Raw genomic sequence first — 17169 nt, forward strand, 5'->3', positions numbered from 1 at the left:
TTGGACCCTTGCATACCTCTCACCAGAAACAACCGGCATCCATCAGGGGCCTGACGGAGGTGCTAATTCCGAAGCCATTTTGAGATATCCTCACGTCGCCTGATACCAAGCCGTATTTTTAAGCAGTGTGCAGCGTTCAAGAACATCTATGACTCTCTTTCAGTGTATTCTTCAGATATCTTGACCTATTTATTCCTTTCTAATGAGGAACTGTTCATTATTAAAAAAAAATAAAGCAAAAACAACATGTTTTCATATGAAGTAAGCAATCATAGAGGACATGTATATATACACTGTGCAGGCTGGTGGTGGTGGTGTAATGGTGTGGGGAATGTTTTCTTGGCACACTTTAGGCCCCTTAGTGCCAATTGGGCATCGTTTAAATGTCACGGCCTACCTGAGCATTGTTTCTGACCATGTCCATCCCTTTATGACCACCATGTACCCATCCTCTGATGGCTACTTCCAGCAGGATAATGCACCATGTCACAAAGCTCGAATCATTTCAAATTGGTTTCTTGAACATGACAATGAGTTCACTGTACTAAAATGGCCCCCACAGTCACCAGATCTGAACCTAATAGAGCATCTTTGGGATGTGGTGGAACGGGAGCTTCGTGCCCTGAATGTGCATCCCACAAATCTCCATCAACTGCAAGATGCTATCCTATCAATATGGGCCAACATTTCTAAAGAATGCTTTCAGCACCTTGTTGAATCAATGCCACGTAGAATTAAGGCAGTTCTGAAGGCGAAAGGGGGTCAAACACCGTATTAGTATGGTGTTCCTAATAATCCTTTAGGTGAGTGTATATACAGTTTGTTTTGTTTATTTTACCTCCCAAATGTATTGGTATCCAAACATGGACATAGCTGTGGGGTTTTCTATATTTTACACTTTTAATCAGTACAGCTTCTTTCCTTGACACTAGTATGATTAATTTTTTATTTTTTTTTCCAAAACTTCAGCTCTGCAAATGGCTCACGGGAACACAAACTAATTAAGCGGCATGTTTGCAAATAGCAGAGACATACAGACTTTGGGTACATTTAATTTGAGGCTACGTCCCTGTGCTGGCCCGCGGGCTGGGTTTGTGCTATGGCTGCGAGGGGGAAGGGCGAGGCAGAGGCGGGCTCATGCAGATGGACCTCTGACAGTTCTAGGACTAACTCCTGCCCTCCATGGGGAGCACATGCCTCTAATTCACGGACCAGCGACCAGGCTGCATCCTACATTACACATATGATCGGTCCGTTCAGCTTCCAACCACTTATCCATGATCGGGTCACGAAGAATCCAGAGCCTATCTCAGAACACTTAGGGTACAAGGCACATACACCATATTCTCATTTTATGCATTAAAATACAGCAGATTACTAAACAATATCACAGACTCCACTGGGTTTGTGAGATTAATTTACAGAGCCAGCTTGTAATTGTCCTCCTAAGGAATTGATTTATTTTCTAAGATATGGAAAAGAATAGCCTCAAATTGTACATTGTATTGTTTATGACCTTCAAGACAGTGGCTCAGTGGGCCACACCCCTGTGTTTGTGATCAGAAGGTCACCACTTCAACCAGGCCTCAGCAGAATGGTCACATGTCCACGGCCCCTTGAGCAAAGCTCTTAACCCCCAGCACCAGGACATCTGCACGCTGGCTGACCCTGTGCTGTGATGGCCAAGCTTACTGTTCCTTGCATATCTGTCTCACTGAGAAGAAGATGGGGTAGGCGAAAAGAGAATTAATAATGAAGTTAAAAAAATTCTTCTATTCTAGTAGAAGGAAATGCAGGGAGGTATACAGAGGTGGAGCCACAGGGGGACTGGCTGAAAGCTGATTGGCCTCCACAGTCACCCCCCCCTCCCCTGTCACTCATCAATTCAAAACATATCTTTGGCTAATGATAAGGTTGTCCCCACTTACACCCCCCACCTTAAAAAAATCCTAGAATCACCCCGGAGGAAATGTAAACATTAAAAAGCCTGTCAGTGTGAGGTGTGACAGATAAGTGATATTACAGTTCGGTGTGTTACCCCACAGATAAAGTCAAAACAGATACTTAAGTGTTCAAGGACCTGAATGGGCTCTGGGACTTAGGGAAGAAGGATCCACCATCCAGATCCTGGAGCCTTTCCCAAGCGGCGGAGGGCACCAGAGAGGGGAATCTTCTCCAAGGGTTTATCACAACCACAGACCAGTCCATCACACGTCACAGACCAGTCCATCACACGGCACAGACAACAACAACAACAACAAATTTATTTTTGTATAGCGCATTATCACAACATTACATTGTCTCAAAGCGCTTTACAGCATCCCCACCCAAAGCCCCCAGTGAGTAAGCCATAGGCGACAGTGGCAAGGAAACACTCCCTAGAAGGAAGAAACCTTGGGAGGGACCAGACTCAAAGGGGGAGCCCATCCTCCAGGGGCCGGCAGGGAGAGACCAGTCCATCACGCGGCACAGACCAGCCCATCATACGGCACAGACCAGCCCATCACACGGCACAGACCAGTCCATCACGCGGCACAGACCAGCCCATCACACGGCACAGACCAGCCCATTATACGGCACAGACCAGTCCATCACACGGCACAGACCAGTCCATCACGCGGCACAGACCAGCCCATCACACGGCACAGACCAGCCCATCACGCGGCACAGACCAGCCCATCACACGGCACAGACCAGCCCATCATACGGCACAGACCAGCCCATCACGCGGCACAGACCAGCCCATCATGCGGCACAGACCAGTCCATCACACGGCACAGACATACTATGGGCAATTCAGAGACACCAATTCATTTTGGATTACTGGGAACTGGTCTACCTAGAGGACACCTACACTACACAAGGAGAAAATAAGAATTCAACACACACTGGATTCAAACCCCCAGCAGCTCCAGTCTCCACTGATGCCTCACACCTCCACCGAGCGTTTGAATCCTGTGTGTGTCCAATTCCTATATTCTCCTCTTTGTCAATGTTTGTCTATAACTGTTTGATTGACTGTATTAATCCCTATGACCCTTTAAAAAAAATGCTGTGTATGTTATTAACTGTATAAGCATTGTGTGTACTTAAGTGACTTCAAATTTCTTTTAATTTTTGACGATAGTTCACTGTGATTTCTGTTGTTCGGATACAGCATAAAACGCCAATTCCCAGCATCAAATTAAGAATGTCACAGGGAAGGTTTTGTTTATCTGGAAGGTTGTTTGCTTTTATGATTAAGCACACATCGATATTCATAAACCCCCCACACTGCAGTGAGATGAATGTGAAAGATGTCATGTCACTGCATTTAAAAGATTAATACCTCCTCAGAGTGGGTAGCCCCCTGAGAGTCTGTTAGCATGATCAACAAAATTTAATCCCAGGGGATTTTCATCCAGGTCTCTTTCCCAGTTTACATTCATCTTGTGACTCCTTTCTTACTTGGTGCACAACTACTGATTATGCATCCAATCCCCGCTCCTCTTCTGGGTCTGCATCAGTTCCATTTTAAAGCTAATAAGATCTACAGCTATTTAATTGTACCCTCAAAAAAACGCAGTTTTTCATTTTCACTCACTACTCTTTTCACACGACCGTATTTTATGCTTGCAATGGGAATTCGCCTAACTCTTACAGACAGTAAAACTGCTGGTTTACTCCCACGTATGTATGTGTGTATATAACCATTGTAAGAGGGAGGGTAAAGTCAGGCAATAAAGCCAGTGTAAATACCTGTGCCTTGTTGCAGATAATATAAAACAGGCTTTAGAACATATCCTCAGACCTGGATTCCTGAACCCATACCCAGCTGTAGCCCTTCCCAAACCTAGCATCCATTTGGCGTTTCTGCAAGTTCCCCGTAATTTGCTTCATTCCTCTCCATGGAGCGAGTCTCACACCCATATTTTACACTTTCCTGCGTTTAAATATTTACTGATGTAACTCAGCTCATCAGTACGTCCCCTATTGGGAGCCACGACTTCTGTATTTTTAAAAATCAAAATAAAAACTTGAATATTTTGGTCTTTCATTGGCATTCATCAAGACCTTCTTTTTCCCTATGATTTATTAATACTTAAGAAAATAAAAAGGTCGATCTGATTCGTTAATTTGAGCCATGGCATGTCTGAATAATTAGACACCTGGATATTAACCCACCTTGCATGTATAATTAATAGTATCAGTGTCAGGTGGACCTGATTATAATCTTAAATGGTAGAAGAAAGACTTAAGGTTGTTCTGTTCTAATGCAGACCAAGGAAGCACCTCTTAAGTCTACCTCTAGCCTTGAGAATATTACGGCCTCCCCTGAATTTTAAATAGGCGGCTCTTACGGCGCATTAAGAAGCACAAATGACTTGCGTGTATCTGACCCTTTCAGAAGCAGGAGACCCAAAGCGGCGTATGAATGATTATTGTGAATCCAGTTAATGGAAGCTGCTCTGGATAAGAGAGTCAATTAAATTAAGAGAATGTAAAATGCAGTGTGGTTTCCCTTTATCATTTATTTTATATGCTTATTATTACTCGTTATATAAATACACAGTAAGGGCTAAAAATGTGCTTGCAGATTGTTAATATAATGGCACACGTGACACTTCAGAGGCGTCGTGTTAAATTAGGAACATCTCCGGATCTCCCACGGCGTCCTTCTCGGCCGGCCAGCAGAAATGATGCTCTTGTCGTCGTTTCCAGGTGGATCCTCCATGCCCCACCAATCTCATCTCCTGGCCTCCCGGAGAACCTCTCCTGTCACTGATAACCCACCCCAGGGTGTTAGAACCCCCTCCTTGATGATGAGCCCAGCCATTTTTTTCCGAATGAATTGCCTCCCCCCCCCCCCGACACCGTCCCCCAGAAGCACATTTGTTCTTCATTATTTAAAGTCATTTACTGGATGGCCCAGGGCATCTCCAATGTGCCAGCAAGCTCTCTAATGGGACCTGACTGCAGGAGGCAGCTACCGGAAGCAAGGGGGTGCTGGGGAACAATCAGGACTGATAAATCACTCCCTTTTTCTGGGGGGGGGCACCCTTATAGTAGTCATATTTTACAGTGGGTGGTAGGAGGGCTTCTATTTTACTTATTTGTCTTCACAAACTTTAACGACTCCCTCGGTACTCTGAGCATCTCTCTGCAGCCCTCTGGGGGGCACTCTTGCCTTTTGCCCCCTGTCACCCGTGGGTGAGTTTGGAATTTTTTTGAGGTGGGGGGCATGACTCATACAAAGGGGCCAACCTTATCATCAACCAATGATGTGTTTTGAATCAGTGAGTGACAGGGGATGGAGCATTATGGGGGCCAATCAGCTTTCAGCTGAGGCCTGTCCCCACCCCAACTCAACCAAAAACAATGCAATGATACGCCGCATTTATGATCACTTGTTTCTTACTATCAATTATACATAATATCAATAATGAATAAGTGGTGCATAACTTTACAACAAATTTAGAGGCTCTGTGGAGTATGAACAAAATCATTTTTCTGATAAAACGCCTCCTTTGTTCTGTTTTGTTTGTTTTTGTTGCTTAATTAATTGCAGTGATTAACTGCTTGAGTTTTTATTTATTATAAAAGGTGATTACTTGAAACAATGTAATAGCTATTTTAAAACTTCATAAATTGATTAATTAAGGCATGATAATGAAATGTTTTTTGCTGTTTTTTTTGGAGAGGTATTTCAGTTCCTGGTGATGTATTGGCTCAAATTAATTTCTTTAAAATTAAGCTTGGTAACACTACTTGAAGATGTCAGCTATATTGCATTATAGATATCTTCATAATGCATTAGTCAGTATTAGAATTAAGAATGAAGGTATCTGTAGGGCATTATAGATGAGAGCTCCATAAAGCTTTCATACTGTAATTCATAATAAACATGTTATAATGTGTTATGCCTTATACAAATAATTATTGCCATGTTTATAATGTCTATAATTCCTTATGAATGCATTATAATGTGTTATGATTGTGTTCATAGATTCTTATACACATGGTATTCATAGAAAGTGTTACCTTAACTTTCCTTTAATAAAAATTCCTTTAATAAAAAACTTTGCTCATCTGGCTACCAGAGAGAAATGTTTGACATTATCTCCCTTTTCTTCTCTATATCCTTGTGCCACATGGAAGAAAGGGTCTTTCTTATAGTTTTTTTCTGGTTAATCTGGTCCTTAAATTTTTCCCTGAGATTCTGGTGCCTGTAGTATCAGTTAAAGCAAAATGTGCCTAATCTCCACAAGTTTATAACTGGTTAGGCCACAGTCATAAATGGATGGATGGATCAGTATCAGTTACAGGCATGTTGCTGATTTATTTTTTCAGTTGTTACATGTAAAACAGTCAACACAACTCAAACCCACATCTATGCATACTATATCTCTCTTAATGGTGCTTAATATTGAAGGTAGTAGGAATAATTCATTTTTCCATTGTCACTGCTTTTATGACAAATTGTACTAATTACAGCAATGAGTCTCGCTGCAAATTTACGTATGAGGGTTGTTTGGTTTTGTAGGTATGAAATTTACCACAGCCGGCATAAGCAACACTAAGAACATCTCCTTTGTTTTATTGTAAATAACCACCCTGTATTGTTTATAAAAGTCAAATAAAGCACAACACTTGCTTAATGTGAGATATGCCTGAGTGTTTTATGATAACCTGCTGAAATGCTCGCAGTGAGAATTTTCGGGACAATTTTAAATAAACGGTTATTCGATAACCAGATCAATTCAAGTTAAAAACAAGTCATTGAGATCTACATGAGATTTATTACCATCTCAGTTAACCACATTACATTAAAAGTAATTGATTTTCTGAGCTAAAATCTCTTCTGGTGCCCTCACTGAAGTCCTTCCAATGTATACCATGCAATCGGAAAATATGAGCTTAAAAGCACTGCAGTATATTACTGTCTAGTGACTGTGAAAGTCACCAATGACACGTACCGTGGGTAACATTACGTGTTGTCTCCCGTCTTACTATAAATTATTACTGTCGGGCGGAAAACAGCAGCAAGTGGAGAAATGAGTTACTGTCTCCCCACTTCTCTGCAGGCAACTGGTCCATCATGACAGCAGATCTGGTGACATTCATAAGTACTAGATACATCAGGGGTCCAAAATGACCATACTGCACACACAGTCATAGCCACCTATGGCGGAATGTCTCATTTGTCCATCAGACTTTGCTGTCGTAGAGAACATTTGGAAGTGACCTCACACTTGTGAGGATGAACAGACCTGGAAAGTGAAGGAAGGGTCTATGGGGTCAGAAGTTCCGGGCTAATGATCCATGACAGTTCTGTTGTGATGATGCACAGCAGCACCTTAAATATTTTCTGAACCCAGGACCTGGAAATACTGGCAATAGTACCACCTTAAAAGCATTTAAATCTTCTAACTCATAGATGTGAACGGCCCCTTACAAAGGAGAACAATAGCTATTGCTGTTTTAATAGCTTCTCCTATTGAGAAGCTGAAATCGTGTCACAATTAGGCATGTTATCAGTGTTATTCTTGTGTTTTCATAACAATTATAAAAGATTTATAGGGGATAATGGGATTAGTAATGGTGTCATGCAGGGGCGGATGGGCAACAAAAATTTACTGCAGACCCTGGGGAGTGGGGTGGGGGGTGGGGGGTTTAGTCCCCTTGATATATTTTGCCAATCGCCGCCAATGGAATAAAGCATTATCCAATAATCATCTCCTGCAATCGACCTGGAAACAAATTGAGTTACAAACCAGTTACCCAATGGTATATAGACTATATGATGTTAGGAGTGAGAAGGAAGGACCCACTGGGAAGATTCCAGAATTTCCTGACAGCCAGTCCATATCTGGTGTCATGTGTATTTCTGGCACTGAAACACAATGGATCTAGGGACTTTCCGTGGACATTGCACTAAAAACTGGTTCCTTAATGACAACATTAAAAAGACAGGTGAATACGAATAAAATATACATAATATACATCTAGATAAATGTACCAAGAATAGTGCTGTGGCCTGTTAATGTGTTCTCAGTGGGGCACACCGTCATCGAGAAAAAAACATAATCATTCTCAAATATAACTTGGCGCAAAAGTCATCCAGAGGACAATCTTTATGTTACATGCTGAAAGAAAGTCTCATCTAAGGTCTCTTTATAAAGAAATGGTCATTTTGATCAAATTTGCATATGAAACAGGACGATTACGTTCTGCATTTGGGAACGATAGAGTAGCCTCTTCCAAGTGAGCACTGGAATTTGGGTTGTTCCTCCACTGCGCCCACTAATGAAAACCACCCTATTACACGGTTGGACAATATAAGTGTTTTAAATCAAGGCAATGTTAATACCCCTGGACGAGTATGATCATGGCTGAAAAAGGCCGGCTGGACGTTTGAGGCGGCACTGCAGTGTTGTGGTCCGTGATTAAATTCTTGATTATTCCCGTTAAAGTTTGAGGTTGAGGTGTTTACAAAACCTCCCATAGTCACCAGTAGGATCCTTCATTCCAAAATCTGCTCTTCTTTAGTACTGTAATGGTTCAGTTTTTATTATTTACTGGTATTTTATCTTTAATTTATGTCATTAACAGCATCGAGCATGGAAGCTACAAACTGAATCTCGTTGTACTTGTGCAATGACAAGATATTCTATTCTGTTCTATATACAGTGCATGGTTCTGTAGCTCATAAATTTGCTTAGATCATAAAGTCTTCCTTAACCCATATTTCACGCAAGTTTATACCTTCTACAAACTAAAATGCAAAAAGGAGACACCTCCACCATTTTTGTCTGTACTTGAGAAGAAAAGAAAGTTCTGGAAGACTTAAGTAATCAAGGGCACCCTGTTGGTTACTAATTGCAAAACATTTTTAGTGGCTTTAGGCTGATTATCACTCCCCCCCCCCCCCCCCCCAACACCGCTCGATGAAATTTTAAAAATAAAAACCTACCCATTCACCCCGGTTAGCTTTGGCCATCGTACAGCTATGTTTGGGATTGTGATTGACACTTGCCATTTTTGGCGGTTTTGACACGAGCACGAGTGAGCAGTGTGAACAGAGAGTGTGAGTCCTGGGGTCTGGGTTGCAGAGGGTGCAAATGGGACCTTATACACAGCGCATTTTTACTTTTCAGAACTAAACATCATAAAATACAGTTTTTTTCTGTGGTTCTCATATATTTATGACCATTAAACTGCTTCTTGCCTAAGGCCCCCCCACTAATATGGGGGGGGGGTCATAGATTTCAATGCTGGCATTTTGCAGTTCAGGACTTAGCAACATCTGCAATATAATCTATAGCTAGATTTTACCTCATATCCATGTTTGCATGTTGGAAGTGTGTGTCCCTCTGGACGGGATTGTCGGCTGATATGATGTGTAGAGCAGGAGCAGTTTGCCTCCAGAAATTCTTTCCGGCACAATCACATTCTGACAAATGCTACTGATTTTTTATTTTATTTACTTATTTATTTTATTCTTTTCATATTTCCGACAAACAAATACAAACCAGCAGGGAACAGATGGTAATTAAATCCTTTATGAATATGGATGCTTGAAACTACTTCAGAAGCTCCTAGCTACAATGTTCTTGCTAATAAATTATATTATTTCCATGCACATGAACAGAAAAGGTCGGGTAGAATCTTTTAATCTATGTGTAGGAATCAGTTTATCCAGGTTTTACGCAGAAAGAGGAACAGGGCTGGGATAACTGATCCTCCTGTACAATGCATTTTACGCAAGTTAAGACTGGGACGACAATCCTGCACAAATCCTCTCATTATTTTGGATAGGGTTGGGCATTCATTATTTCTCTCCTCTCATTTCTTTTCAAGAACATCGGATCAGACCAGCAGATTAGTGGAATGGCTATCGCCGGCCTCCCTGATCCAAATTCCTGCATCCCACATCAGTTAATTAGCTAACCCGAACCTCGTTCACCCAAGCGAGAGAAGATGGGGGGGTGGGGGGTGGTCTCAGAGTGAAGTTAGGGACATGGGTCTGAGATGACAGGCTAGCTGGGCTTGATGGATGACTGTTTATTTGCTGCATATCCCCCTCCCCCCCCGCAAGCGCTGGAGTAAAATGAAGGGTTGATGTGTGTCATAACTGCCATCGGAATGTCACAATACCTTCCACTGTTGGGCTTCTTTGGCCATTCATACACAGCCATCCCCTGAGAATTCGGGGAGCGGGTTCTGCTTTGCCCCCGCCGGCATGTCCACACGGCACTAATCGGGACCGTCACTGCACCATCAGTGCCTCCTGATTCCCAATTACTGCGACGCGAGGGATGAGTGAAACGGAAACTGACGTGTGGACTCTGCAGACGACGGCGCCGTTTACCGTGTTTCGTATCCGGGCTACGATTGCCGGGAGGAAGCTCGAGAAAAGCGGGAACTGCAGTGATTCGGGTCAATGGAGGATCGATCTCAGTACAGCTGGTTCAGGTCCAATAAAGACAATCAGGCTGCACCTTTAAGCAAAATAGCCATCCATTCCTTTTGTCATGCCAGCTTGTTCTATGCAGGGTCACGGGGATCCAGATAATGGAAGCTATGGCCACAAAGCAGAGAATAACCCAAGATGGGGCAGCAACCCATGGCAGGAATAAAACCATCCGAAATTAAAACCGATTTTTTTTTTTTGCATTGTCTAAGGTGGAGATGGAGGGCTAGCAAGTCCCTGGATGAACATGTTTTTGACGCTTCTCATATGTTTCAGCCCTTTCCCAAGTGAAACTTTCATTCTTTCTCCCATCCCATGGTTCAATTCGCCATCCAAGCCATAGAAACTCTCAAAAAGCCAGCGGCCTGCTTTTGTTGAAGAAAACTAAAAAAGCAGCGAGGACTGCAATTAACGAGCGGATTTAGAGAAGTTCAGCAATCTCGTCCAAATTGCACTGCGATAAGCGTGGACCTTTTGTTTTGCAGGTAGACTGTAGATGGAATGCAGGAGGATAATAATAGAGATTCGTTGAACTTCCCAGCACACGCAACCGGATATAAAGAGAAGTATATAGCAGGAATAAAACTGGGATGCTGGGCAGGCTGAATGGCCAATGGCTGGTTTCTGAATCACGCATAATTGTACATGGGGGGGGAGGAATGACGTAGGTTGAGGTGTAGCCAAGTAAAATGCATCCACCAGGTTTAGAGTTCTTTAAGTCTCACCCTTGTCTTCTTTATCAGTCTATCTTTGGTTGGCGTCAGTAACCTTCCCACCTCACAGCCGTGTCCAACAGGAATTAATTGTTGTCACTTTAGCAAGGAAGAAGGGCTGCTCTCTTTTGACAGCCTAATTAGTCTTATTTAGTGCTGGTTCTGGGCTGTAAACAACCGGAGCAAAGATAATGAAACGGCCAAAGCATCCTGGCTACCTAAGAAGCGGTAAGGAGATGTTTGTGCGATTTATGGGTCATCAACACCAGGCCCGTATTAACTAGCCTTGCAGCACCTTGATTTAATTAACACCGTGTCACTGAAAGCTCCAGGTCCAGGCTTATGCCCTTTATTTACGTTACTTACAGCGTTTTTTTTTCTCTCCCTGCCTTTTCTGTTCCTTCGTTTCCGCACCTTAAGGATCATCTTTACAAGCAAACATCAAATGCGGCAAACGGTACATCGCTTCCCAGTTTCTCTTCTGGCGTTAATCTTAAGATGACTAAGGGACTTTTAAGAGGCTGATGCTTTCCTGTTGCTTATTAATCCTTCGATTACTGGTGTCAGCATTCTTCTTTGTTAGCTTCATGGAATACAGACATAAAAAAGCAATATTTCACTCGTCCTGCTAATGTAACAAATGAATGCTCTGTTTCCATATTTCATTACTGACAATGAATTCAAAATATATTTATTCAAAAGTCAACTATGGACCCAATACCCACAGCAGTGGCTAACGGTGTCTGCAAAACAGTCACGTACACACACACAAAAACTAGTTATTTTGAACAGGACCCTATATATTGCAGTCACATTTTTATATTGGTATTTTAAAACATAGATCCAAGACTCTTGGGCTGTGTTTGTAATGTATCTTGAAGGCTAATGACCTTCAAGACAATAGCAGAAGAATAACCAATGTAGGCCGAGCCAAAGCCGAACAGTGAGCTTTCCAGTCAGTAACCACAGAGTCACCAGCTACACATTTTCTGGCCATTCTTCCAAAAGATTGTTATAAATGAAGATCAGGTTCAAACGCTGATGGCTTGCGTTGAACCCATGGTGAATCCAGTAAAAAGAACGCAGGTCGTCAAGGTTCAGATCCAGTCTTCATTATTTTTATTTTATTGCATTGTCTATGAACTGATGGTACCAGTCATCTGATTGGGTAAAGCATGGTGTTTTAAGTATTTTTAAAGTAGTGAAATACTAAAACTAGGGTAAATAACTAGAAATTGGTGATCAGTGTCAACACACAACAATGAAATGTGTCCTCTGCATTTAACCCATATGTGACATCGTAACATAGCAGGGGGCAGCTAATTGGTCGGGGGTGCTTTGTTGGTCGGGGATTCAAACCTGCAATCGTTCAATTACAAGTGCACTTCCTTAACCATCAAGCCACCACTGCCCACTAATAACTATAATGCAACTCATCCTATCATTGCTTGCGAGTGACGGTAACCTTTCAATGCTCTGATGACCCTACTCTTTCTACAAATAATGTCAGGAACTTCCTTGCTCATAAACAAGTTAAGATAAAACATAGATATTATCGCATGTCATAAAATCACAGGTTACAATAAAACATAGAGCACTAGTCAAAAGTCAGGATACACCTGTGTTTAATGCATTTGTCTCTGTTTTAACTATGTTATTCACCTTGACCTGAATAAACAGTCAGATGCAGTTTAGATGCAGAAACCTTACAGATCAAGTAGCATCTAGTTTATCCTGCTACTGAAATGTTCAGTCAAATTCAGGTGATTTGACTTTACTGTCCTTTGCACATGCTAATATTTTTGAAACAGAGTCTCTAAAAATTGTCTTGAATACACACTTTTGTTTTGCAACTGAAGAACAAATTTCCAAAATTTACTCAGTCCGTGGGATACGTTGTTGAGAAAATTTCTGCGGATGTAGTGAAGTTTGGAAATTTACCTAAAGTGCTTCATTGGATTTCATAAGGACTGTGTGAGTTTTGGCTCCCAATACTGCAACATACAGTAGCAGTCAAAAGTCTGGACACCTGCTTTTAATGCATTTTTCTGCATTTTAGCCATGCAATTCACCGTATATTTAAAGGCCTCAAGGAAATGAAATAATACATGTCAAACATTTCAATGACTAAAAGAAGTGTTTACCATCTCAGAATTTTCTCAAATTTTTGATTTTTCCTAACAGCTCCTTTTGCTTTCATGACCGCATTGCAGACTTTTGGCATTTTTTCAACCAGCTCCCAGATGTAGCCACCTGGAACGCTTCAGTCCTGAAGAACTTTCCACAAGTTCTAGGCACAAGTTTGCGCCTTGCTCTTACTCTTCAATCCAACTCATCCCAAACCAGTTGTATAGGGTTTAGGCTGGGGCAGGGGGGTTGTGGGGGGGCAGGTCATCTGCCAGAGAACTACACCTCTTTCCTTGTTCACAAGATAATACTTACTACATAACCTTGAGGTGAGCTTAGAGCTGTTATCTTATTGAAAAACCAAATGATTTTCTGTAGGTGTGTCCAGACTTTTGACTGGTGCTGAATATTTCCTTTACAAAATACATTGCCCTCAATCTTCTTTAAATAATTCGTTCACCACCCTTAAGTGGGACCTGCTCCTATATAATGTGCACATACCTAATATCCTTTACTGCAGTGACTTTTTAAACAATGTAATATGCAATGTAATGTATTCCTTTATGTAATATATACCTAATCAATGTAATATATACCTAATCCAATGTGTGTGTGTGTGTGTGTGTGTGTGTGTGTGTGTGTGTGTGCGAGCGGGTTTACCTATCCTTATGGGGACATAATGTCCCCATAACGTGATAAATTTCCGTTTTTTTTCCCTTATGGGGACCGGTTTCCTGGTCCCCATAAGGGAAAACTCTATTTTATAAAAATCGGTGACTGCTTACCCTACATGTGCGTGTGTGTGTGTGTGTGTGTGTGTGTGTGTGTAAGTTTTAATACTTTCTCTTATTCTTTACCCCCCAGGGATAAAGGAACCTGCTCCCCAGCCACCGCTTCTATTTACGTGAATCTCCAAGCCAGCAAACTGTCCGCCATTCAGCACCATTTGGTCGGGGAACCACTGCACCTCAGCTCAGGAGCCTGAATTGCTTTAAACGTCCATGTGCAGTTTAAAGAACAAGGTGACATAATTGAATTTCAGAGCTGACTTCACTGAACAAATAAATAATTATATCAATCAATGACCCTGCTGTTTCCTCTTGCATGCACGCCGTGTGCTAGGAAAAGCAGGATTCATAAAGGCCAGGGCCTCCATCAAGGACCAAATGTAGATTCAGCCCATTCCGCACATCCTCAGTGTTGGCTCATCGTTTCCGTAACAGTCCCATTAACTTGCCAGCTATCACTGATGAGGGGGGGCCGGCAGGCAGGCCCTGATGGGCACCCCCATATTAACTGCCTAGCTTCATTTTCCACAACACCCTTTCCACCCCCGCACCCCCCCCCCCCCCCCCCACTACTCTCCCCAGCCACCTCCACACTTTTTGCTAAGCCTGTCAGAGCAAGTGCTCATTTTTCACAGTTAAAACGTCTGGGCTAATTGATCAGAAGAACGACATGCTTACCCCACCATGCAGATGTGACAGGCGGTTAAAATTTTCCAGACCACTGCTTTTCTACCCTCAGATGGCCTATTGACAATTCCAGCACTCTTGTCCTCAATTAATCTATCAGTTACAATGGGGAAGCTTATGTCTATCTGATTATGGTATGAGATGACTATTAAGGAATATAGATTGTTCTCCATATACCACAGTATTTCATGCACTGCACACTTGTGTCACATTAGCCTTTGAGCCGTGGATGTTGACAAAATACATCCACAGTCCAAACAGAAGAGCAATATTGCTTTGGTGATTCAAAAGACATTGTGATTCTTGTATGATGTTTCAGATATTGCTTTTAACTGATGGAAATGCAGTAAACTGGATGGGGATTTCACGTCATGTACGTCACTGTCAATCTTTTAAAAAATTTTGCTCATTTATAAATAGTCCGATATCTATCCTTGCTACGTCCCTCTTTTGTGTAAAAATAAAACTTCCTAATAAAGTCCTAGAAAGAGCCGTAATCTGGAATGTTCTGACATCCGTGTCATCGCATACTTATCCTCAATGAATGTCTCAGTCTATTAAAATTTTTACAGTGCAGTCCAAAATGTAGATGTGAGTAGACAGAGAGCAGATTAAGGAAACACACACACACAAACTCTTTTGCATAATGTCTAGATGTCCTGGCAGCTTACTTCCTCATATGGTTAATAAAAATAACTCCAGCAAGCCTTCAGTGCATTTTATCCACTGCTAATGATCTTTGAATACAAGACCTTTCCTTGTTCCTAGATGGCGGAGCACATGACCCTTACAAATAGTGCACTGGAGTGGGCTGTCTTCATGCGAAGGGACCTGAAAAACAACACGTGGGTACGTGGTGTGTCATATGAACACCGTGTCGTCTATGATCACCCTACTGGCACGGCTTAAAGAAGCTGTAAAAACACAATCAGACTCCAGGACTATAGATTAGCCATCATGAAGTCAAATTTCAAGCACAATCTGTCTCACTAATAAACAAGAGCTTCACAAGAAAACCACTGTCCTGAAGAAAATTAATTATTACCCAAGGAACTTCTAGAAAAATGGATGAGTGCTGCAAAAGCACAAGATATATGCCTCAATAACCTAAAGATGTATAACTGCAGCAGTCATCATTCTCCTGCTGTACAGATGCTTAATTCATTAGTGCTAAATCGAGGATACCAGCAGCCCAAATGCATCATTATTCCTTCAATATTTAAAGCATCTCACATTGAATCTCATTAAAATAATGATTCCCAAATCAGGTGCTTTTGTGGAATATGGTAATATTATATTTTTTTATTAATGTGTTTCAGAGGTGTGCTGTTATTTAGTACAGTGGCTGCATCGTAGCCTGCAGGGCTATGGGTTGGAATCCTGTTCCCAGTCTGTGTGCTTGAAGCTTCTTTGTCCTGTATACTCTGTCTGGATTTCCTCCAGCTGCTCTGGTTTTTTTTACATAGTCCAAGAACGTTTAGGCGATGGATTGGTGTCCCATCCAGGGTCTACTTCAGCCTTGTGGCCGGTAATATATATATATATATATATATATATATATATATATATATATATATATATATATATATATATACACACACACATACACACATATATCTCATGCTTTAACTACTTAATTGTATGCCCTCTGTTCAAGTCCGATGTTTAAATGTTTATCTAGAAATTTACATTTACAGACTTTGAAAGCACACAGTGGAAAATTTATTAGATCTGATTGAAACACGGTCAGATCAAGGTTTTCAATAACAAGCTGGTAATATAATTATTTGATCAATAGCAATCTCCTGCTGAAGAGTGATCTGAGAAAAGAAGAAATAATGACCTATTCACGCTCTGCATCCTACCTTGCGTTTCTGGGTTCCTGAGGGGCTTATAAGAGTGAATGGTGCACGGATTGTACATTTTACAAGCAATAATATGCATGAAATCACATCTTAGAAATTAGGACCCTGCTGATGAGATATGACCACCTGAATCAGCTGTTTATATGGTTTCTGACTAGATGAATTAAGCCATTACTATCACATGCCTCCTGCCTCTTGATGCACCAATCAGCTTCAGGCAACAAAACTATGAACAGTTTGTCAACAACTGCTGGGCTGTTGAACATCCTGGGAGTTTCTTGTTGTCACAGACGTCCTAGATATGTTGTGTTAATCGACACTACAATCCAGTTAGAAGTCAATGTTTTTCTAACATTGTGAACAATGTTAGAAAAACATTGTTCACAAGCATGTCAAACCCATGATTTTAGTATGTCTAGTTTTGTGCTACATGCTTTTAAATTGTGTCAGTATGAATGAATTTTCATCTTGTAAACGTTTCTTAAAGAATCACGCCTGATCTGAATTTACTCTGGTGGTTCCTTCATTTTCTGATG

The sequence above is a fragment of the Paramormyrops kingsleyae genome, chromosome 9 (assembly GCF_048594095.1).
Source record: "Paramormyrops kingsleyae isolate MSU_618 chromosome 9, PKINGS_0.4, whole genome shotgun sequence".
Taxonomy (NCBI): Eukaryota; Metazoa; Chordata; class Actinopteri; order Osteoglossiformes; family Mormyridae; genus Paramormyrops; species Paramormyrops kingsleyae.